The sequence below is a fragment of the Lepus europaeus genome, chromosome 2 (assembly GCF_033115175.1).
Source record: "Lepus europaeus isolate LE1 chromosome 2, mLepTim1.pri, whole genome shotgun sequence".
Taxonomy (NCBI): domain Eukaryota; kingdom Metazoa; phylum Chordata; class Mammalia; order Lagomorpha; family Leporidae; genus Lepus; species Lepus europaeus.
Window position 1 is genome coordinate 70,444,241 of NC_084828.1, and position 25,822 is coordinate 70,470,062.

The window sequence follows — 25,822 nt, forward strand, 5'->3', positions numbered from 1 at the left end:
AGACCTAAGCCCTGGTCCTTTGGGAAACTACATAATAGAAAATCCTCATTGCATTCATGGACAGCGACAATATTCATAGTTAACAAATAACACTCTTCCTTCTCCATTTAAATGTTAGGTTCTTGAAAACTTACACCTTGTGAAAATTCTTGGAAAATTCAACCCAATCTAAGAGGCCTACCAAACAGCTGCCACTGTGGCTTCCAGATGAGGAACGGGCTGCAGAATCTAACAAACCCTAGCTGCAGGGGCACCGACCAGCACAGGCTTTCTTTACTCTACCCATTCTTCCTGGCATCTCTGACAACCTGTCTGAGCATGTGCCTGGGTTGCAGTACCCGCTATGGATGACTTTCTGGGCTTTCTAAGGTACAAGGAAAGATTGTCGGCAAGGTCAGCATTGGCGGTGCTGACTTGGAGAGACTAGGGTACACTCAGACTGGGCACTTGCAATGTGAAGGGCATTGCTGCCAATGATTAGGATAGAGGGGAGATACGATCACCCTCAGTGAAAGGGTGCTCTGCGGGGTGTCCTCAACAGCTCCCAGGAGAAGCTGTGTGGAGACCATGGATAGTCTGACCCATTGCCATTCCTCTACCTAAGACTGTGCAGACAATGGATAATGTTGGTAACATTTAGACCCAGATTTAGGAGGAAAATGATGGCTAGTCTTAGGGCTTTCTTATTTTCCCACCTCAGTGCCAGCATCCCATATGGGCACCAGTTCAAGTCCTAGCTGCTTCACTTCCAATCCAGCTCTCTGCTATGGCCTGGGAAGGCAGTGGAGGATGGCTCTAGTCCTTGGGGCCCTGCTCCTGGCTCCTGCTTTGGATTGGCTCAGCTCTCTCTGGCTGTTTCTGCCATTTGGGGAGTGAAACAGTGGATGGAAGACCTCTCTCTCTTTCTCTGTCTCTGCCTCTCTGTAGCTCTGCCTTTCAAATAAATAAATAAATTTTTTAAAAATTGTATTAGGCTACAGTTTCTGTCTTTTTCATTTATGTAAAACAAATTCTCTTTTTTCTCAAGATTAAAGAATCATGGTAAATCTCCTGTAAGTGTCATAATACACAGTATGGCACCAGAGGAAGGCAGCAATTATTACCCAGGAAGGAATATTCCAGGCCAGGTCAGCCGACCACATTCCAAGTTCTTCCTGAGTCCCCCATGCCCATATGTCAAGATAGTAATAAGAGTAAACATTATTTTAGAGCTCACCACATGTCAAGCACTGTTCTATCTAGTTTGCATATTTTTAAAAATTTAATCCTTATAGCAGCCAGAAGGTACAGGTAGTACAAGGGCATTTCAGAAAGTTCATTTCAAAAATGCATATTATGAAAAAGCTATGAATGGATTTCAAAAATCTCTTGCACTAAAATAATTTCATCTTTTAATTCTGTTATCTACAAGCTTTTTGAAGTACCCTCATATTATTATTCTCAGTTTACAGATGAGAAAACTGAGGCCAGGGAAATGAGGAGACTTGCTCAAGGCTACAGATGCAGATGGTGTGGGAGCTGGCATTTGACCCCGGGCAGTCTGGATTTAGAATCCACCCTCTGACCACATGGCTATCTCATATGCTTAGGAGGTCTGGTCTTTAGGTGTTTGAGGAGCTTCTGTAGAGCTGTATGGAAATGTTTCTTCTGTACTTCCTCCAGCTGCTTTTATACCTTTCCATGACTTAGCATGGCTTTTGTGTCCTAGGCCTTGAAGCTTCAACATTGCCTTAGTCATCTAAATAAAAAACATATATAACTTTTAAATGGCCCAATGCAAGAAATGAAACAACTTGTCCTGGCAATAAAATGTAGTTTCCTAAATACAGTGTCACTATTATCAATGTCTCTCTCATTTAAGAAAAACCGTCAGGGCCAGCACTGTGGTGTAGTGGACAAAGGTGCCACCTCCATGTCGGCAGCCCATGTGGGTGCCAGTTTGAGTTCTGGCTACTCCACTTCTAATCCAGCACCCTGCTAATGCATCTGGGAAAGCAGCAGAGGATGGCCTGAGTTCCAGGGCCCCTGCATGCATGTGGGAGACCTGGAAGAAACTCCTGGCTCCTGACTTCAGACCAGCCCAGCTCTGGCTGTTGTGGCCATTTGGGGAGTGAACTAGTAGATGGATGATCTCTGTTTCTCTCATCTCTCTCTGTCTCTCCCTCTCTCTCTCTTTCTGGGACTCTGCATTTCAAAGTAAATTTTTTTAAAAATAAAGAAAACCCATAAGCACCTAGGCTGGCTATATCTATAATAAAATCACCGTCTCTGAGTAGAATAACTTATTAAGATTTTTTTCCTGCACAGATGAAAACACTCTTTAAACCACATTTGCTCATAGCATGAGTTATAGCTGTATCACTAGAGGGGATGTATATGATAGGGTTGTCTTCTTCCAGATAATCCTGGGAAGCAGCTCTATTACAGTTATCATAATAATTGACATCATTGCAGGGTTTTGCAGTGCATAAAACTCTTTCACATGAAACATTGTATTTATTCCTTACAACAATCTCTAAGTTTTCAGGATAGGCCTTCTTTCTTATTCTTATTTGTGCTAAGACAAAGTTGAGGCTCTCAAAGTGTCTAAATTGCCTGCCCAAAGGTTAGTTAGCAAATGGCAGGGGTGGAATTAGAACCTGTGAGCTTTGGGATTAGAATCTGTGCCTCTTGATATTCTTTTCACTATGTAACACAAAATATCTAGGATTATACTAATTCTCAGGGGAAAAAAACAATAAAGTAGAGGCAGTGAAAGTGATGATAGAGCGTGCTTTAGAAATGAGAAATGGTCAGCACTAAAAACTCACTCTGTCACACATGTTCACATTCATGCACACATGCACACCATTTCATGAGGAAAGTCCAATCTGCTTGTCCGACTGATCTGGATTGCAAACTTAGTTGACAGAAATAATCAGATTATCTGCTAGAGAGTCTGAGCTATGATTACTGCTGTGATGTTGTCACCAACTTCATTAAAAATCCCAGAGACATACTGAAACCAGCACACATATACAGACCTGACCTGACCAGCCCAGTGGGATTTTTATACACACAATTCTTAAACATCTCTCAGTGAGCAACTGCAAAAGGCTGAATGGTTTTTGCTGATGTGGGTACAGATGCAATGGGGGACCCTGCCTCTCCATTGAAGCACGCCTCATTCCTCCAGCACACAATGCTGAGGCAATTCCTTTCCCAGGCTTTCTTTTATTTTTAACACTAATACAGTGGGAAAAAGTTTCTGCCACAGCAAGGCAAAGTCCAGTCTTTTGTGAACATGTCCTTTTCATCCAATGGGCATTAATGTATAGATTCCAATGGAATAAATCTGAAATACTCTACTGTAGAAGATTTGTCCCCTGTTGAAAACAAATCTTGATTAGATGGTTATTCACGGACTGTATACGAAGGAATGGTGTGAAAATTCTAACTCCATTCTTTCCTAGATTGGCACTGAATAGGCATTTGGGCTATTCAAAAAAAAAAAAAAATCCCAACCCCAACCTTCTCAACTTCACAAAACCATGCAATTTTTACATAGATTATGTGCATTTGAGGATGCCTTCCTAACCCCACCCCACCCCAAAATAAAATCCCACAGTTGTATGAACACAGAATTGGTAGCAAATGAAAAAGTGATAAAAAATAGTTCTCTCTTTATTTAAAATAATAACCTGTCTCCCTTTCCCCAGAGTGAAACGGAGTCAGCCTATGATGCATTCACTAGAAACATGTGGAGCTGTACCACCGACAGTGATCTGTATTCTAAGGGACTGTGTGCCATGAGAGCACAGTGTGGAAGGGGCCAAAGCAGGGTGTCTCCAAGGGGAAAATCTGCCCGGTGAAATAGGTGCATGAAGGCCCCGGCTCCTTGTTTTGCAGGAACGCTCCTTCTGCCTTTCCCTTAAGCTGCGGGGGGTCCCAGGATAAGACTTAGCATGAGAATAAAAAGCTGCCTGCTCACAAGAGAAAATGAACAAGAAAGGAAACAGCAGGCAATACAATCTCTTTTAATTAGGTGTGAAATCCAGTCAGGAGAGCAAAACGATATATAAAATGAGACTAGTGCAAAGCTAAGGTTCCGTAGAAGGGGGTGGGAATTTGACGTCTCTTTGTGACTTGAGAGGAAACACCAGCTCTCAAATTAAACCTAATATGAATTTTGGTCCAATCAACAAGTCTAAGTCAAATGGTACAGCCAAAAACCCCTTGAGCATTCAATCTGGGGCACTAGGTTCAGATGAGGTAAGTGGGTCAGCACATGAAATGAGGCTAGGGGTGACCAGGCCTCCACACCCAGCCTCATACTTCATATTTTTCTTAGTGCATCTTGGTCCCCTTAGTATGCTGAGCTTGAGTTTGCACATATCCTGAGATGAACAATGATCTTAAGTTATTACATGTTGGTTCTGCTTGCCAACATGGTCACACTAGCAAAGACCTGGTTGTCTCTAGAGAAAGGAGAGATGTAATTTGATAACTCAGCTCCCATTATTTCCCAAATCCTCTGCCAGGGCCAAGACCTCAGTTATATGCATCAGACATAATCATGGAACATACTCTCTAAAATTAACTGCATTGCATGGTAGGTGGTCTAGAAATTTCTTGCTCTACCGTTTTACCACCCAGAGCAAACAACCCTGCACTATTTTATTGTCTCTCAGTGGCACCTTCAAAATCATTGGGAGGTGGCTGGGAGAACAAGGGAAACCATCTGTACCACTGGACAGTGGCATGCAGAGCAAGATCTCCATTTACGTTGGTTGTTTACACCTAGCAGACCCCTGTCATTATCCTGAGTCATCCGCTTTGGGGAAGGGCAGTTCTTCAGTTTTACTTACCCATCCGTGGGTGAGATGGGTGTTACCTCCCAGTGAGGGTTCTCCTCTGTCTTCAGGATTGTTTAAGCCCAGTGTGCACGAACCACAAGATTCCGGCATCTTATTTTAGTCATTGGTTAATAGAATTCTTCTTATTAAACATAAGTCAGTGGTTCAATTTTGGAAAATTTGACTTTCAAGGATATTTGCAGCATTGTGCTACCAAGAAAGTCAGAGACTACCTGACTGCTTTGATAGTCACTGTTAATTATTTTAGCTAGACAAAGAGTAAATTTACTAACTTGTTTAAGATGTTTACAACACCATTCTACTTATGATCTCAACATGGTAGCTGGGTTTTATTATTTAAATTTTTATTCATTCATGGAAAATTTCTCGAGAATATTTTAAGCATTTAAAAGTCCTTAATTTTAGGGGGTACCTACAGCTATCATGAATGTACATATTTACACTTCATTGGGATAAGGACATGAGCTTTCACTAGAATCTCAAAGAGGTCTGTGTTCTCCCAGATGAAGACTTGCGAATTGAGATTCAAATATCTGTCTTTAAGTTGCTCTTAAAACTTTCAATAATCAAAGCCTCTGTAACTGATGCAACTTACATGATTACATCTGATGCATCATCATGGCTGCTGAACTGATACTATTTCATATAATAAAAATAATCTTAGCCAAAATGATAAAGGCTACTTTTCAGAAGAGAGTGATTTACAACAAAAGATGGAAAGGGAAAAGTAAGACATAGGTAATGAGGTGCTGACACCAGCTACAATCTGGAGGATTATGACAGAGCCATGTGGTTCACTTATTGACTATTGGAGCTAACGCTATTCAGCAAGATTTGGTTTGGATCAAGTTTTTATCACAGTAGATCCTCTTTGACAATTAATACAAATCCATGCAAGAATTAGGAAATACCCTTTAACTTTTTTGATTGTTAAAAATGAGATAATGTGGTATAGTTTGAATAAAAAAATAAATACAAGTTCAACATGTGCCTGTAGTCCACTGGAAGCTCTGTAGTACCTCTGACAGGTAGCAGGCCTTTTTCTCTTTATTTCTCCCTTCCTCCCTTCCTTCCAGCTATTATATCCTTCAACTTTACCAAGCTTAAGGATGGAAGGAAAGCATTTGCCCCATGATGCTCAGGCCTATCTCCAAATCTGGACTTTTCCTCTATTCCTGACTTCCTTTTTCTCTCTTTACCAAAAAGGAAGAAGTGTTCATTTTATCTGAAGACAGAGAAGAGAGTTATTTTACTAAAAGGATTTTCAGGTCCAAAGGAAGAAATAATTCTAGGGAAGCCTTTCCACTTGGATCTGGAACTCTTTTTCCCTGGGTTATGCCAAGCTTTTGGTTTGTGCAATTCCTTTCTTTCTTTTCTTTCTTCCCCTCCCTCCCTCCCTTCCTCCCTTCCTTCTTTCTGATTTACTTATTTATTTGAAAGGCAGAGTTACAGAATGGCAGAGGCAGAGAGACAGGGAAAGGTCTGGTCTTCCATCCGCTGTTTCACTCCTCAAATGAACACAACAGCTGGAGCTGGGCTGATCCAAAGCCAGGAGCCAGCAGCTTCTTGAAGGTCTCCCACATGAGTGCAGGGACCCAAGGACTTGGGCCATCTTCCACTGCTTTCTCAGGGCATAGCAGAGAGCTGGATTGGAAGAGGAATAGCCGGGACTTGAACCGATGACCATATGGGATGCTGGCACTGCAGATGGTGGCTTTACCCCTTACAGCACAGCGCTGGCCCCAGTTTGTCCAATTTCAAGTTAAGTAGGCTGTGATCTCTAAGAAAGGATGAGGACATGACTGACCACACGTCTAAAATTCTAATTACAACTCACTTATGGACAAAGTTGGTTTGGGGATCACCTAAAATTTCAGCAACTCACTAGTGAAACATTCACTGAGAATACCTAGAAGGATTCTTAGATGAATTAGAATTTAAAACAATGGAAGAAATTTATCAAAAAGGACCTTTGATATTTAAAACATATAATCAATCAACTTCTTCCAGATTTCAGTGCTCAGCAATACCAAACTGATAATTCATCATTATAATTATCCATAATTGATAATTCATAATTGATAATTTTTCCCTCTTGGTTCTGTTTATTAGGGAGCTCAGAATAAAAATTCAGGCTATGCTTTAGCAACTATGAAGGTCCTCATGGTATGCTTTGCTAGGTAAAAATTTCCTACCCTCATTCTACTGTCAATTCCTTATTTTACCTCTCATCTGATTTCTTTTTAATAGTTACATACAAATATATTCCCCACATATTTACTGGTAATTTAATATTCTTTTATACCAACTTAATCCCTTCAGTTATGAAGTGAGGGTGTAATCAAAGCAATTAATCAAAAGGTAATGAACATTAACTTTATGAAATAAATTCTATACATAATTTAAAACTTCCGTTTGAGGTTTTGTTAAGCTACATACTCTATGAATGTCTATACCTTGAGTATCTGGTTCCACTGCAATAAAACTCTGAAATTTACTCTCTTATCATACAGCTTGTGAAAGCTGAGTGTTAACAAGGTGAACAAAGGCATTGGATGGATAATTGCACACAACATCCTGAAAGATACCTAGACTCTCATTCCAAAGTTGAAATGAAATGGCTTCTTGAGGAGGGAAGACTCGCTGGGACTAAGGAGAAAAGTCAATGAAACCTGAGGTTGATGCCTTTAAATCTTCTTTTATTGTAAACCTTTTGAGATACCTTTTAGGAGTTTTTTTCTTTTTTTTCTCTAAAGCTCTTCCCTTACAAATTTAGCTGCTGCCCTATTATAACCTTTTCCTTTGTTCACTAAATCTGGGGAAGAAAAATACAGAGATGCTATACCTCTGGGTGGGATACAAAAATGAACAAAAAAGTCTACTTAAATTCAAAGTTATACAGGTTGAACTCAGCTCTGGATAGGCCTTAAAGAAGGATTTATATATTCAAACGTATGGTTAATAAGTTATGTCTTTTAATTTGCTTAAAATATAAATTTAAAAAGTTATTACATAGAAACCATCATCTTCTTACTTACTCATCTGTTCTTTGATTTTTATATCAACAATTACTTATTTTACAAGAAAAACAAATTTTCAATGTTTGTGAGCTTAGAGATCTGGTGCGGTTTTCAGAAATAGTATTCCTTTGGAAAAATGTCATCAACCAGAAATGAGTTAAAGTTAGGTAAGAAATTAATATTATGACTTTGGGGGGGGGGCAGTTCTGTTGTCGGGTTAAGCTGCCTCCTGCAGTGCAGCATCCCATATTGACACTGGTTCGAGATCCAGCTGTCCCACTTCAATCCGGCTCCCTGCTAATTCACCTGGGAAAGCAGCAGAAGATGGTGCAAGTGCTTAGGCCACTGCATTCATATGGGAGACCTGGAAGAAGCTCCAGGCTCCTAGCTTCATACTGACCTACCTCTGGCCGTTGTGGCCGTGTGGGGAGTAAATCAGTAGATGGAGGATATCTCTCTCTCCCTCTTTTTCTCCCTCTGACTCTGGCTTTCAAATAAATAAAGAATAAAATCTTTAAAAAATATGTTTTGACTTTGGGGAAATTTTTATCTGGACTTCAATATGTGAGAAAAAAGAACCCCATGATATTATTTTAAAAAAAGTTTTCTAATTAAAATTGTCAAACCACAGAACTGCTTTAGCCCTCTGTTGCTACAGTATTATGAAATTATTCAGAAGCTGGCGCTGTGGCGTGGTGGGTAAAGCCGCTGCAGGCAGTGCTGGCATCCCATGTGGATGCTGTTTCAGGTCCTGGCTGCTCCACTTCCAATCCTGCTCTCTGCTACGGCCTTGAAAACAGTAGAAGATGGCCCATGTCCTTGGGCTCCTGCACTCGTGTGGGAGACTGGGAAGAAGCTCTGCTCCTGGCTCTGGATTGGCCCAGCTTCAGTTGCTGTGGCCATTTGGGGAGTGAACCTGCAGATAGAAGACCACTATCATCACCACCCCCACCTCTGCCTGTCTGAAATTGCCTTTCAATGAGAAGAAGAAGAAGAAGAAGAAGAAGAAGAAGAAGAAGAAGAAGAAGAAGAAGAAGAAAGAAGAAGAAGAAGAAGAAGAAGAAGAAGAAGAAGAAGAAGAAGAAGAAGAAGAAGAAGAAGAAGAAGAAAGAAGAAGGAGGAGGAGGAGGAGGAGGAGGAGGAAGAAGAAGAAGAAGAAGAAGAAGAAGAAGAAGAAGAAGAAGAAGAAGAAGAAGAAGAAGAAGAAGAAGAAGAAGAAGAAGAAAGAAGAAGGAAGAAGAAGAAGGAAGAGGGAGAAGAAGAAGGAAGAGGGAGAAGAAGGAGAAGAAGGTTCATTCATGGTTAAATGTTCTTTTCACTTGGGTCTCCCTCCCCTCCACACCCCAAAGTCACTCCTAAGATAACTGGTTTTCAAGCATAATTGTGTTTGTTGTCAAGAGGAAGTCATAGATTTTTCTATGGGGAGTATGGACTTGTGCAATGATAGATTGCTTTGGTGAAGAATAAAAGCCTCTATCTGGAACAACAAGGAAAAGCCAAGTGAAAAGGTAAATCTATTTTGCTGGAAGCACCAAGGAGACTTTTGTGGGCCAATTTAAGAGCGTCGCTGAAACCCATCTGCTCACCTAGGGCAATCTGTTATAAAACCAGGCATAGGAATTATTTTAAAAACATTAAGATGTATGTTCCTTTTGTCTCATGATGAAATGAAGAAGATTCTAAACAGATATTGTCATATAGAATTCAAACTCCTGCGAGACACTGGTATGTAAGAGAAGGAAAAGGCATACTTCATACTTTTTCTAAGCAACAGTAAGGTATTTTATTCCTCTTACATTCTTTCTATACTCCTATGTAAAATTTATTAGTTGTACATTATAGAGAAAAAGATATTTTGCTCTGTCCTCTGATTATCTGATTTCACGTCACAGATTTGATTTGATTTTCTCAGTTTTCCCCAAAATAAAATCACTGTGTTAATCCAAGAGGCTGCTCATATTGCCATCCTGTATATATCTGACATTCATTCTTAAGTCTTGTATGCTGAGTCTGTCCTGAGTTCTGAAACCATTGTGCTTTGTCACATTTTTTCACCAAATCTTATGTGCCCTTCATGAACTTTGTTCAAAGCTCTTCCTCCTCAATGAAGTGTTCTATGCTGACCAGAGTCCATTCTGGGTTCTCTTTTCTTGCTTTCTAGTGGTTGGAGAGGTAATAAACTGAGACATCAATCTGTGATTTGTTCCTACCGGATTAGTAAAGTATGGTAATAAAATTAACTCCCCCTTCCTCTACTTGTAGGTAAGAAAGGCCAATCTTTGGATACACTCAGGAGCTCCTTGCCCAGGGGAGCTGTGGTTTCAGAGTCCATTAAGTCCTAAAAGAATCTCCAAAGTAAATGATTTTTTTTTCCTAAAGTAGGTCCCCAGAAGGAAATTAATTTGGGCCCTTTCTGGGTGAAGAGTGGGAGGCTGGTGCTTGGAGTCAGACTGAGGTAGCATTACAGGGGAAAGAAACAGATGGGGAAGCTGCCAAGGTTGTAGGTGTACAGAACTGCATTTGCAGGAACTGCTGTGCACACTTGTGGAGATGATCACAAAGTAGCATTGCCTGGGGAGCAATAGTGATCATCCGGGGTCTGGGGCTCACGGTCAGTGAGTTGTTGAGGATCACTGTGAAGGGCAGCTATAAACTCAAGTAACCTGGGAGAGCCTCACAGTTGGAAGGACTAGGCCAGGGGTGGGGAACATTCTGCCCATGGGCCATGTAAGGCACACAAAATCATTTGGTCTGGCCCTGCCAAGGCAACCAACCACAGGAAAGGCTCACAATTCAATAAATCCACAGCAGGATAAATTTTAAGTTGACAATTTTGTGTGGCTTGCAAATAATGTTATAAATGCCCAAGTGACCCTTGGCAGAAAAAAAGTTTCCTACCCCGGAAATGGGCTCAGTGGCACCTTTGTGAGGTAGTCAATCACTGTCAAGGGACGGAGATCTAAAACTCTCCCTCGATTTCATGAATCTTGTAAAAGTTTCAGGAGCAGAAGGAGTCCTAAGACTTGACTGCATTTCTTGCTAACTTGGTTGACAGGGGTCTTGGGTTTACTTTTTTTTAGAACACTAAGGAAATTTTTCTTGTATCTGAATGTTGAGGAATAAATGTGAACCACATAACTGTCTCCATTCCTTTCTTCTTTTTCGCTTGTCCTATTTCTATAAGGCTCTCAGTCTCCTGAAGATTAGTCAGTGACCTTGTAATAACTGTAACTGTAACAACAAATATGTATAATTGGATCCTCATGATACCAGGCATATTTCTTTACAGTTCATAGGTCCTGTCAGAACAGTTGGTGGGGGAATGTCAATTGGTATAGCCAATGTGGAAGATGGTATGGAGATACCTCAGAAATCAGAATATAGACCTACCATATGATCCAGCCATCCTGAGAATGTACCTGAACCCAAAGAAATCAGCATATGAAAGAGTTATCTGTACCCCCATGTTTATTACAGCTTGATTCACAATAGCTAAGGTATGGAATCAACCCAAAAATGTCCATCAACTGAAGACTGAATAATGAAATTATGGGATATGTACACAATGGAATACTACACGGAGGTAAAAAAAAAAAAAGAAATCCTGTCATTTGCAACAAAATAGATGCAACTGAAAAACATTATACTTAGTGAAATAAGCCAGTCCAAAAAGGACAAATACCATATGTTCTCCTTGATCTGTGGTAACTAATAGAGCACCTAAAAGGCAATCTATAGAAGTGAAGTTGACATTTTGAGATGTGATAACTGAGCAGCCCTTGTCTTGATTGTTGAGGAACAGTTTTTTTTTTTTCATACTATTTGTTGAAATCTTTACTTAGTATAGAGTTAATCTTATGTATATAAAGTTAATTGAAAATAAATCTTAGTAAAAAATAAGAATGGGAATAGGAGAAGGAGGAGAAAGAGGAATGGGAGTATGGGTGGGAGGGTGGGTATGATGGGAAGAATCACTATGCCCCTAAAGTTGTATTTGTGAAATGCATGAGGCTTGTATACCTTTAATAAAAGGATCATGGGAAAAACAAAAGAACAGTTGGTGGGTCAACTCTGCATCTTCATGTTTATAATTAGAGAAAACCTCAGCGTGCATTTGAGGATACTTTATAAACAGTATGTGGAAACATGGAGTTAAAAGGTCAGTTTATTTTGCTGCGAAAAGCTTTGAAATTCATGCATCATTTTTTCAAAATACATATGTTACATAAACTTTTTGAATACCACTTGTATGTGTGGATTTCAGCATTTTTCTTTTCCAGCAAAATAATTTACCTTTTAATTTCATTTTCCCACAAACTTTTTGAAGTCCCCTTGTATTTTTCCTGAAGTATGGCTGTGCATCCTGATGCCAGGGAGGTCTTTCCAATCCCTGAATTTCTGGATAATGCTCTCCTTCTTGTCCTATATTACCCCTACCCCCTGTCATTAGTAAATAGCCAATGTTGTATTTTCAATTTGAATTTAAGGTCTAAGGCAATTGGTTTTTTATGTTTTCACCATTTCCCACAAACTACACTCATTTGTTTCTGATTGCAGATATGCACTATACTGTCCCCATCCCTCTGATTCCATTTACCCCAATACAGAGCTCCACGGGTCTCTTCAAATGTGCTGAGAATTCAGACAAATCAAAAGCCAAGCCACACTTTGTAATCCTAAGTGAGAAAAGATGACCAAACTGCCATCATTCTTGCATAATTTGGGGAAGCTGGACCTCACATGGCAACAGATGTTACAGAGATATGCATCAATCAGTGTGATAACGGGTATTTATATTTGTGTTGTCAGAATATTTTCACTCAGTGGCCACTGGGTGTCCTCATTTACAAAGTAAATATGCAATATTTAGTGCAGGTCACTAGAGACGTGGAAAGACACTGGTTTTCTCTTTGGCCTTTCACATACTGCATCCATTTATTGCTGAACTCACAACCAGTTATATATTAGTACTGTTTAAAAACCTTCAGACAAAACTGTTAGAGTTTGTAACCAAAAGTAACTTATTGAGGGTCCAGACATGAACTGAAAAGGCTGTGTCCTCAATAGAGGGACTGTGATCCAGCTATTAGAATGAGCCCTTATTCATTTGAAAATTGGCATGGGATTTTGACTATCTGCCGAGAGAGGGAGAGGCAGAAGAGAGGAGCAGAGAAGGTCTTAATCTATTCTCGAAAGAAAAGAGAACACCAAATATCTCCTTGGGATATTTGTTAGAATCTGTTTTTATCTCAAGTTTTCTGAAAACCAATTAAAAATAATAATGAGAAAGATAAAATATGTCCTTTGCCTGGGAAACCTGAAATAATGTGAAAAATGGTACAATAAGATGGGTCAGTTTAAGGATAATCAATTATTTCACATAAAGACAAGGAATGAATTTAACCCTTCTGACTAGTTAGCCCCCTGTTAAAGCTGCTTCAGCCTCACGGGGATGCTGTAGGGACAAATCCGACAGAAAGCAGAGGCACACAGGGCTACAGGAAGAGAAACGACATGAGATGGATTTAATACATTACTAATTTTCTAATTGCGGTTGGGTCACAGTTGAGGCTAACTTGTCCCCGACGGGAGACAACAGTGAAGGCCACAGCTCTTATAAACAACAAGCATTTACTGTTTTTGCCACACCAAGGCACCGAGGGAGACACACTGCTCAGCAACCACTGTGTGTTCCCTCCAGTGATTTTCCTGCTGTCTAGGACTGTCACTGCCTCTAAATTTATACTTATATACATCTCTGATGAGAGTCTTTCCTTGCTCAAGGATTTCTGCCTCCCTACCTTGCAAAATTTTTCAAACTTGAGATAAAGAACTAGTATTGAATAAATAACAGCCATAAATTTGCCTTCAAATGTCACACTTAACCACCTAACTAACCTTTTGCAAGAGTAAAGTTGGACTACAATCATTTTTTTTTCACTAGTGTACATCCCCAGCTTAGTTATTATTCTCTGGCGTGTCATTTCGGTACATAAATTATCAGCATGATTGTGTGCCATAACCAACAATTCATACAGATAATATCAGGGAAATGAGGAAGCTCCTTGAGCTATTCACTGCCTTCCAGTCTTATTGGCTTTGCTTAAAAGCCTTTTCTGTTTGTAAGGACCACCCACCCATGCCTCTACTATAGCAATCTGTAACTCATAATCATCCATTTAATCCGCAACAATGCACAATAGCCAGGTCACTTTCACCCTGAGATTGTATTAAAGGATCACAATGTACCGGGGAGTGTCTGGCAAAGTATCTCATTTCTTCTGAAGATTTTTCAGCTCCTGAGAATTAAGAGTATTTTCCCACTCTTCAATTAGTAGATTCATTTTTGAACCACTGTAACCCTGAAGCCACATATCTTGAGAGCCTCCTGATGGTGTTTTACCCCAAGCCTTTCCCTCTTGGCTTGCCTCAGTTTGCTCCGATTTCACCGTTAGAACTTCTCGAGGCTCCGCAGCTGCACACCACACAGCACAGGTCTTATCTGATGTGCAGGCGCCTGGTAGGGCTGCAGACACACTGGGATTTTGTTCTTCAAGCACAGCACTGAGGTTCTGAAACCTACACAAAGCCGATCCTCAGCTCATTTTCAGTGCCTCTTCTCTTCCCTGCAGGCCTCCTCCTGACCACCTCCACATTACCTTAAGACCTACAAACTGACAACTGACAGCAGAGGGCAACCGGACCCCAAAGCTGAGCATACGCAAAATCTTGCGATCCAGACTTCAAAGGCAGCCTTTCCATTCCTGAGACGGTGGGGACTTCCGGAGGAGTGAACTCAGCTCATTCATTCAATCCTCCATGCATTCAGCCAGGAATTTGTTTTCTACACTTCCTTATACTGTCCATCTAGCTGAGGGAGGGTGCGCATGAGGCAACTTTCTTGGGGCCCCTTCCAAATGGAGGGCGCTAAGATTTGACGCCAAGCTCTTGTTTCCCTGGGCCAGCACTCCCTGCTGCTGATCAAACCATGCCATTCCCACGAGAGCTCGGGAGCACTGTGTGCAGGGGGTGAATTTCTCAAGAACAGTCTCCTTGCTAACTGCTAGTCACATGCTATATTCCCTAGGCGAAGATTAAACCTGGAAAAGGAGGCAGTGGGGAGGTGGGTGAGGGGATGCAGAAGACGCCATCATGGGAGAGGCGGCGAGGAAACCTTGTCTTGTTGTTACAAGGTTTGCTGGAGCATTCGCCTAATCGTCTGTTTGAGCATCTTGAAAATAATGATCTATTTCCATGCTATCTATCAAGAACAGGCGCCAGATTATACTACAAAGTTGACCTTAACCCTGCCATATTGCTATTAGAATCAAAACATGCAGCAGCCCACATCCACCAGAAAGCGATTCTATTCCCCCAGCATAAAAACTACAGGGTATCTGCTGTGCGTTGCTTTGTAGATCTGTCGAAGGAAAACCCAAATAATCAGGTAAAAAGTTCAGGACCTGCATTTTCTCAAATATGCAAAATGCCCACAAGGTGCCCTCTACCTCTACTTTCGCTCAGTTCTCCCCACCACACTCACTCACTCCATGAGCTTTGTGATGGCTAAGCACTTTGCCGGATGGATGCAAAGGATTCAGCAGTAGACAAGATAACACAGGATTCCTGCCTTCACAAATGCTTCTGCCTGGCCCAAATAAGCAATTAATTATTAAATCTGCTAAAATGTTATTTGAGAACAAGAATAATCCAAGCTTACCTGGTAGTTCTTCAGAACCTTTCTCAAACATTTCTTGAACGTCCAGACCTCTTTCACAAGAAGTTCTGATTTTTAAGTCTGTCTCTTTCTGTTAGACTCACATTCAGTCCTCTCTTGGCTACAATGTTGAGAGTTCAGATTGCAATTGCTACCATTTTGGGGACGGAGGCAGACTGTAACCCTGAGGATGGTTACTTTTCAAGCTACACATGTACTTTCTCTGTAAATATTGTACTGTCTAATTTGCGTCTTGGGATTCTGCTGATTAGCCCTCAACATGTGATTTGAAGAACACTGCATGTGAGATGCAGAAATCATGACTCAGTCAGTTATTATTTTAAAGCTCTGACTCGGGATTTATACAGACTTGTGCACGGTCTTGTTTGGCTTTCGATCTGCAAGCATTACTAGGAGACATCTAGATCAAGTTCCATACCCACGTGTGTCTGGAATTCTATACTCAGCAGCAAAAGTGCTTATGAGTTAAGAGAAGCAACTGTCCAAAATTGTCTCCACACTTTACGAAAAACTAAGAGGGCACTGTGGGACAGGAAAAGCTCACTCAGTACAATGAGCCAACAAGTCTCGCTGAGTTTCTGAATACTACATTTTGTGCCCCAACTACTACCAACTGCTTGGGAATGGAAGAAGGGAAGTGAGCTGAGTGGTTAAGGGCAATCGTCCTCTGCAGTGAAACACATTTACTCTTCTAGCTTTCCCTGCATTTTGAATTATTGCAAAATACTCTGCAGTCATCAGGCAGACAGTCTTTGAAAAAGAGAAAAGGTGCATTTCTTTACTTGCACTTCTCTTCCAAAAGGCTCTCAGATGTGGCAGCACAGCAGTTTGCCCATTTTAAGGACCTGATGTTTTGTTCCCCTTGGGTATTGGGGCTGGAAAGTGGCTCCTCTAAGGGTGTGTGTAGGGGATGCATACAGATTCTACAGCGCAACCTGAAATTGTGATAGTGCAAAATCCAGTCCTCATAATGTACGGTCAAGTACAGATCTTATTGGTTAGAATGCATGGCAGGACAAGGAGGAATTTCACAATTAATACAATAGCATTAAATACAATAGTAGTAATATATACTATTATTAATACAATAATTAATAATTAATATAAGTATTAATACAATAGTGTTAAACCTTCCCTATATGAGGAAGCAAATTTTCAGAAAGTCTTTTTTTTTTTTTGTCTTTTAACTTCTTAGAGCCCTGGTTTCCTTATCTGTACAATGGTGCGTTCTGTACAAATTATACAAGATAATGCATTTGACACAGAGAGGATGCTTACTAAATGTCAGTCCTCTTTCACTTTAAGGAAAAAAGAAAACAAATAGGGGACCTGTAAAGGTAAGAAGACAATAGAGAGGCCTCTCAATCCAGCCAGGCCTGAATCCAAGAAGGCACAAGAAGCAGGGCGTGGCCTCTCCCTGCAGTGAAGAGGGCAACCTTTGTGCATGGGCCTTCCTCCTCCTGCTGGAGGGCTTGTGCGTCTCAGTCGTTCTCAGGGGCAGCATGGAGCACCTGCTACAACTGCCATTTCTGTTGCCTCAGTTTTAGTCTGTATTTGCTTCATCATTTAAAGCACAGAAACTGTAGCTGATGCTCAAATTCACTGAGTGCTGGCTGCTGATCTGGTGCTGTTTTAGGGGCTTTACATGTAGTTTTCCCTCTGATCCTCATAATAATCCTAGGAGATAGACACTATTCTTGTTCTCGTTATGCAGATGAGCAAATGGAAGCATGGGAAGCTAATTAAAGGCACATAAAACGCATTCACAGGCTGAAGTTCATGTTAAAAAAGAACAAATAACTAGATCATGGGGGTGAGAAAACATTTTCTGGACGATATATGGTCCACATGTTAGTTCATTATCAATGCGCTCAAGAAATAAGTAACCTTAAAAGTCTGCTATTCTACCTGCCCCTGCCCTGCAGGGCTATTGGAGGAAGCTGAGAGGGCATAATAATTCTGCATTTGGATTTCCACATGGGACCTCTCTTGCTTGCTTCTTAGCTCACTTTGGGGAATTTGAGGATACAGCTTCTGACTGGGGTAGGTTCTGGGGAAGCAGCTCTTTCCTTCCTCTTTAGTTCTCTGACCCCAAGCAATCAGAAGCTCTACACCTGTGGCCCAGGACAGCACACACATAGGTGTCAGTATGTACATGCCTATCTTCTCAGGAAGTCTGCAGACTCCAAGAGGGAGGCCCAGTCATGGTACTGGTGGAGTGCACGGTCAAATACAGGTCTAAAGCTCCTGCTCTTAAGCACAGTGGCTTAACTCCTCTGCCTGTCTCATTGTCCAAAGCAACCATGCCCACCTGAGAGGGCAGCCCAGCAGTTAACCCAGGGTTACGTAGTTCACTTCAGGAGTTCCCACATTCAGTCACTGCTCTGGAACATCTAGGTTAGAGATAAAGTGGAATAGGCCAGATTTCTAAAGGTTTCCTCAAAATGGGGAAAAATACACAGATCATCATAGCGAAGACCCACAGTATTTCCCTGAGGAAAGGACAGGCAGCTATGGAGTGTCTTAAGTCCCTGGACTTGGGGCCGGCACTGTGGCATGCTTGCAGTGCCAGTATCCCATATGGGCACCGGTTCAAGTCTTGGCTGCTCCACCTCTGATCCAGCTCTCTGCTATGGCCTGAGAAAGTAGTAGAAGACGGCCCAACTCCCTGAGCCCCTGCACTGTGTGGGAGACCCGGAAGAAGCTCCTGGCTCCTGGCTTCAGATCAGCGCAGCTCTGGCTATTGTGGCCAATTGGGGAGTGAACCAGCAGATTAAAGACCTCTCTCTCTCTGCCTCTCCTTCTCTCTCTGTGTAACTCTTTCAAATGAAATACATAAATCTTAAAAAACAAGGTCTTGGACTGAACTTCTAAGAATCCTCAGATTTTTTTTTCCTTGAGTCATAATGCTATGCTTTGTAGCTCAAATTTATATGTTCCTTTCTTCCATCGCCTACTGTATATCCAAATACCTGGTTAAGAAATGAGGCAAAGAGACAGGAAGCAATGCTACAAGGAAGGAAGTGATTATACCTGAATGAATGACGACATTAATTTATTGTATTTTGAAATTCTTCAAGTAATATTCTGTGTGCCATGATATCATGGGATGGCTGGGTTCAAACTTTTGTTTCCAATTCCAAGAAGGAATTTAAAGATGAGACATAGGTAAAGCTCAGCAGAGAGGCAATATTTGCATGCAGAGCAAAAGTGCACACTAAAGAAGGAGTGACAGCATGCTTAAGAGAGAGCTGTGCAGGTTCAGCAAGGTTTGGGGCCATCCTTTTATACAAACTGAAGGCATAGGGATTGGTATGTGCAGAGGGCTTTAATTGACTATTCAAAGGGGGTAAGGTTTGGAGAGGGAGTTAAATACCACTACTTCCTTGCCTTCTTTGAAACCTTGGAAGTGTCATGGTGTCAGGTTCATGATGGGAGTGGGAGTGTCAGACATGGTCATTTTATAATGACCTTATGTTGAGCTACAAGTCATCATGAAGATACAGCCTGCAGCCTGCAGCCATGTTGGTATTTTAAGCCAAGTGGTAAAACCATGGAAGCCACAGCTTTCCACTGCATGGAAAGGGGCAGGGAGTTTCATTTGGTTCAGGCAGGGCTGCAGGGAGGGGCTGGTGAACTCAGCTCCTCCTTGTTAGTTATCCCTGTGCCTATATGAATACCAATTTTTCTTCAAGTTTCTGAATGGCCTGGTCCAACATTGAATAAAACACAGGTAAAAAACTGATAACATGGAGCAAAATAAAGAGTCAGAAGAAACTCTTCTTTGGGACTGGAGAAAAAAGGAAAGATCTCTTCAAGGTCTCAACTCAGACATCAACTATGAATCCATTTTTCCTTGTGAAATTATAAAGAGCTATGTTCAAAATTCTCCCATGTGGTTGCTTATGTAATTTCCAGTAGTGATAACATTATTTCCTCATTTGGTTGTACAGGTAATTTAATAGAAGGGCAAAGTAACATTTGATTTAGTTGGTTCCAGATGACCGTAAGCAGAAGTAATATCAGATACTGTGAGTCCAGGTGGCAGTGGCCTTTGGAATACCTTTAACCATCACAGAAAGCAAGTAAATAATTTAAATAAATAAATAAGCAAGTAAATGACTTTAAAAATGCCACAAATAATGAACTTGAGGCTATTTTGTGGCAATGAAGGAAGATATGAGAACAACAAATAGATTGGTTATCATTAACTACAAGGCTATTACTATTGGTTATTATTAACTTCAAGGCTGCTTGACCTGGGCCCATCATGAAAGAAATTCACAGAATGTGGCTTTCTGAAAAGGATCATGCTTTGAAGTAACTTGTCTTACAAATTATTAGAAAATTTAAGTGCTCAAAATATGTGATGTCTGCTCTCTGCTTAATGGTCACAGATTATTGAGAATAAGAAACTGAGTACATATTTATGAAGTTATGGAAGAAGACATGAAACCAATACTTGTAAACCATTATTTCATATCGGCTAAAATGAAGAGAAAGTAATGTTGGGAAGAAATAGAGAAAGAACTAATAGAACTGAGTCACTGGGCATGAGTAATGCCTTCAAATTTCTTTTACATAGGTTTATCATCCAGTCACCCTGCACAATGGAGATCTGGTTCCTTCTCACCCTGTCTGTTGAATTGCAGGGTCTTCCTTAACACTAGCTTTCACTTCTCACTCTGTAAATGGGCTTGGAGCTCATTGTATCATAAAAATACCTTATACCCCAAATTCAAGTTACCTATGATTTCTTTTAAAACCATTTCACTCCTTTATAAAAGCTGTTTGTAATTGTCGCTTTCCCCTCCGTGTGCCCCAAGGCCTCTTTATGGTGCTTTTCTATGATGCAACTGAATCTGCTTTTTTGACGGCTGTCAGGACACTACCAATGCCAAAGCCTCACTAATCTCTCCACTCTCTGTCCCTGGTGTCTGCAGCACTTGACACGGCTCACCCATCCCCTCTTGGAGGGTCTCTCTGGACCATCTTGGTTGTCCTCCTAACTCAGATCCTTTTGTGTGTGTGTGTGTGTGTGTGTGTTTTTGACAGGCAGAGTGGACAGTGAGAGAGAGACAGAGAGGAAGGTCCCCCTTTTTGCCGTTGGTTCACCCTCCAATGGCCGCTACGGACGGCGTATCTCGCTAATCCGAAGCCAGGAGCCAGGTGCCTCTCCTGGTCTCCCCCGCGGGTGCAGGGCCCAAGCACTTGGGCCATCCTCCACTGCCTTCCTGGGCCACAGCAGAGAGCTGGCCTGGAAGAGGGGCAACCGGGACAGAGTCCGGCGCCCCAACCGGGACCAGAACCCGGTGTGCCGGCGCCGCAAGGCGGAGGATTAGCCTGTTAAGCCACGGCGCCGGCCTCAGATCCTTTTTTTTTTTTTTTTTTTTGACAGGCTGAGTTAGACAGTGAGAGAGAGAGAGAGAAAGGTCTTCCCTCCGTTGGTTCACTCCCCAAATGGCCGCTATAGCCAGCGCGCCATGCCGATCTGAAGCTAGGAGCCAGGTGCTTCCTCCTGGTCTCCCATGCGGGTGCAGGGCCCAAGCACTTGGGCCATCCTCCACTGCCTTCCCGGGCCACAGCAGAGAGCTGGACTGGAAGAGGAGCAACCGGGACAGAATCCGACGCTTCAACTGGGACTAGAATCTGGGGTGCTGGCGCCGCAGGCGGAGGATTAGCCTAGTGAGCCACGGTGCCGGCCATCTCTTTTCTTTTCCTCTTTTAATGGTTCCTCATTTATTTTCTTATCACTCAACATAAACCTACCTCAAGGGTCTCTTTTCCTTTTTTCTCTCAGTAAAGTTTTCTTCTATGTTTACTCCACAGTTACAGCTTAAAGAATGGCTCTTGGCTAAAGTGTTTGCTAGTCCTAGGACCAAATATTTCTGCTGTATCCTAGTTCCCTAATTATAATCCAATGTTAGTTTGTCTCCACTGGAAATACCCCTGGTATTTCATACTCAGCATTCTATAAAATGGAAACTGTATTTTACTCCTTGAATGCTTACTTTCTATCTTCTTTTTCAGATGTTGGAGCTATCCTTGATGATGTCCCTTCTCTTACCTAACAGCTCGCTCAGACCTGTCCATCCTCACCCACAAAATCTGTGAAGCCTGGCTGCTGCCATCCCTCCCATCACTAGTCCCTTCAGGTAGCCAATAGTGTGAACTGCTAACAGTATTTCCCGGGCTCTCTCCTCCCTCCTCTCACCTCTTCCCACATCCATACATTCTTCAGACCCTTGCTGCTAAATTAGATCTCCCCAAAGCAAAGTCTCGATCATGGCAACCCCTACTTAAAATTTTTCCACATCTCTGCACCAGAGTACAAATCTCTCATGCCTTATCTGAATGCCTTACCTCATATGAAATTCTATTTATCCTTCAAAAAGGCTCAAATGGAACCTTCTCTGATAAACTTCACGAGATGCTACAGTGAACGGGATTTTAAACATTTGAAATGTTATCTAAGAAAATGGTGCATTGAGGACACATACAAAGTTTTATGATTCTCAGTGGCAGGGCCTGTCTATAACTTTGTATCTCCATGGAGCTCTGTGCAGGCACACAGAACATCCTCTATCCATTCTTGCGAAGTGGGTGAATCGGTGCTCTGGTGGGTCCCGTGTACGCGTGTGCATCTTTAACCACTCTGCAGAGCAGCTGTTTGTGAATGTATCTGATCTCTAGGAGATCATAAGTCTGCACACAGGGCTCCTGCTGATAAAACAGCATCCTGCACAACACTTAGCTGTGGTCTTCGACATTGAAAGTGTTCGGTAAATGGATGGATGAATAGTCCTGACTCCTTCCCACTCTCAGGAGCTTACTGAGTAACAGGCAGCATACACAGCGAGAGGAAGAGCAGGGTTTTGTTTTGGCCTCTGTCACTGTTTCCTGGGAACTTTTTGGGGAAACACTTATCCTGTTCTAGCCCCAGTTTCTACATTTGTACAATAATGGCTCTAGGTCAGATAACCTTTAATCTCTTCAGTGCTAATAAAAAATTTGAACTGGTACATATTTGCTAGAGAGAACAAAGAGAGTTGAAAGTGCTATTGTACTGATGAGGTAATGTGGCATGTCATGCTGGCACCTACTGTGAGGTGACTGGTGGAAGGTTCTGACTTGAAGAAGCAAGGAAGTCCTTAAAGATTCCTCATTCAAGCTCTCAACTGATCTTAATTGATCTACCTCCCAGGGCAGTGTGCACATTGCATTTTTTTTTTTTTTTTTTTTTTTGTAAGCCAGGAAGTGCGAAGACGGAAGAATCACTATTTTGATGTACTGGAATTTGCCACAAACTGAGAAAGCACATATCTGTCACTAGCAGCTGCAGACAAGAATCAAATATACACTATTAGCTGGAGATGAGAGGGTGAAACGAAGAGGACACCCCTGAAAATCAGCCGTTGGTCCCAACTGTTACGTGTGGACGATCATAAGCAGGTTGGCACAGTGTGGGGTGGGGTGGGGACAGCACCTGGCCTACTGTCACTGAGGCAATGGGCAAGGAGGCCAGATTTCGCAGGGACCGGGGAGGACCTCGTAAGAGGGCAGATCCTTAGGTCTCGGGAGGCCATGAGCTCCAGCATGACATGGGCGACTCTGCAGCTCCAGGGATGAACTTTTCTCTATAAGAAAAGTTATTTTGAGATTTGTTGATCAATGAATCATCCCTGGGTCCCTCAGAATACTTCCCTACTTCCCTTCACTGTGTGGAAGGCAGGGCAGTTGGCCTACTAGAAAACAGGTGTGTGTCTTGCTTTGTTATTTATTTTGGAAAGCAAATGTTTCTTAAGGGGACATATAATTCAGCCCGTAAGAATGATAAAACCTGCAACATTACTCAAGTACGAATTGTCCCACGATTGAAATTAGGTAAAGTGTAAGAAGGACTCTGTATCATAACTGAACTTTTCTGTTTTCTGAAAGCACCATGCTCCTCTTGTGCCTGTGGCTTTGCTACTGTTTCTGGCATCTGGAGTGCCCTTCCCTCTGTGTTCTCCTACACACACGTGACTGCTCCTTCCGCATCCAGCCCCGGGTTCCTGTGGAGACCTTCTCTGCTATAGGTTCCTTCCTCAGAAGCTCCAGAGCTGAATACTGCCATACTACCTTTCAATTCACCCTTTCGGAAGTTTTGTAAAGTGTTTAGGGAAAGCCTTAGGAACACTGTGAGTTCCTAAAGTGAGAGGATGGCATTTTGTTCATAGCTTCACCTCTGATCCCTGCTGAAGACTGGGTTCAAGGTCAAGGGCTGAAAATAATTGATCAGTGACTAAATGGATGAACAAGGGAAGAGTGACTACCAGAACTGATTGCATTAAGGGACTCTGGAAGATATTCAATTAATTAGCACTGGAGGGAAAGGACAAGCTTTATAAAAGGAGGACCAATTTTATACAAAGAAGTGGATTAAGATACAAAACTTCAAAAACTGTGAGTTTAAAAAAATTATACTGTACATAGTTTTTAATAAAATTATACCAAAAAATAAATTACTCAGTGGAAACTCCAGGAAATTAGAGCAAGTGAAAAACAACCAACTGTCCTTCTGCTATGTAAATGCTAGACAAAGCACTAAAATTTCTAAATAAGAGGGTATAAAAGGTAATAACAATAATTCCAAAGAGATTATATGTCAATTAACTCAGAGGCAGAAGGTGACTTTTTGCAAAGGGAAAGACTGTCTTTACGAAAATAAAATCCAAACTTAACAGGTGTGACTTGTATTTGGTTAATGAAACAGCAGAAAAAGTTTGAATAGTTAGCAATGACAAGGTAAGCATGTAATTTCTTATAGAACACAGAGGACACGTTGGAGTCAGGAAGGATGCTCAGTTACACCAAACATGGTCTATGCGCTGCTTAACTGATATGGAATTCATTAGAAACTTAATAGCAGGCCATAGGACAGCAACTGCCTGTGGTTGTTATTCCACCCTACTTTGGCTATGTTTCTTCTGCAAATTAGTGTGACCCCAAAATGTTTTCAGGATTGTCCAACTTGTCCTAAATTCCATAAATAAACCCTTTCAGAGGATGCTGTTTTTTGCCATGTCTCTATTACGGCTCTTCACAGATGGACCATTTTTGTCCTTCCAAAGTCTAAGAATAACTCTTTCAGTTATCAAGACATACCAAAATCCAGTTCAGCTGCTCCTGTGGGATTCCAGTGAGTTTAGACACATCTGCTGAGATACATGCATTTGAATTCAAATGAAGCTTTTGTTTGATTATACATTTTGAACATTTATGGAGGTTTTTTTGGGGCCAAAATGTTTTTCATTTTTTTGGCACACCAAACAGAGATCTTCAGTATGAAACACTGCCTTCTGAGCACCTCCAACAGAAATCCAATCTTTTCATGTGAACAGGTGCCTCAGGAAGTTTTTGGAAGGTTTTACACTGAATCAGCTTTCTGATTGGAAACTTTCTGAACACGCAGTCGTATTTGCCAAAGAGACCTTCAAGCTTGCTTGAGCAGTTTTCACTCATACAGACACACATTCACACATACAGACAGCCCAAGGAAAAGCAAATCAGAGCCCTGGAACACTCAAGTATTTTTCTTAAAGGTGAAACAGCATCTGCAAGCAAATGAAATGAAAAGGAATAGATGACAGGAGACAGAAGGAACAAATAGTATGAGGCTCTTCATTGGGTATGTCCCCCTAAGAGTCTGAGACTTTCAGCTATGCATCCCTTTGGTAAATTGTTATTGTAATCTACACTCATGCATTTGCATTTTTCAACAATGCACCATAGAGTACTGCTACTAATTCCTTCTACCCCCTAACTTGTTTAAACCTTTTAGAAATACTTTCTTCTCTATCACAAACGGGTCAGCCAGAGGCAAACGGGTCAGCCAGAGGCAAACGGAAAGGAGGAAAAACTACTACTCTCTCAGTCACAGGCTCTTTGGCAAAGCCCACCTCTGACCTACCCCCTACTACTTTCCCTTCCTAGTTTTCATAGAAACTGAACAGTTGTTATGGACTCACCCAACCTTTAAGCCTTAAGCCTGAAAAGTTCTTATGGAGTAAAATCACACCTTCACTGGGCACAGCTGAGATTCATAGGGAAACCTGCTTCCAGGTTGTTCTTAGGGCCCCAGGACCAGATGCTCTAAGGTGGCCAGGAACCTTTGTCTACGCCCACTTCGCAGATTTCTGGCTCTTTTCCAGGGACTAAGAGGTTTA

At 41.7% G+C, this 25,822-nt stretch overlaps 1 protein-coding gene across 3 annotated transcripts in view; it reads right to left on the minus strand.

Moving 5' to 3' along the window:
* The window catches only part of ZBTB20 (zinc finger and BTB domain containing 20), an 891,896-nt gene that overhangs the window by 14,983 nt on the left and 851,091 nt on the right, over window positions 1-25,822 (minus strand). The gene's annotated exons all lie outside the window — the stretch shown is intronic.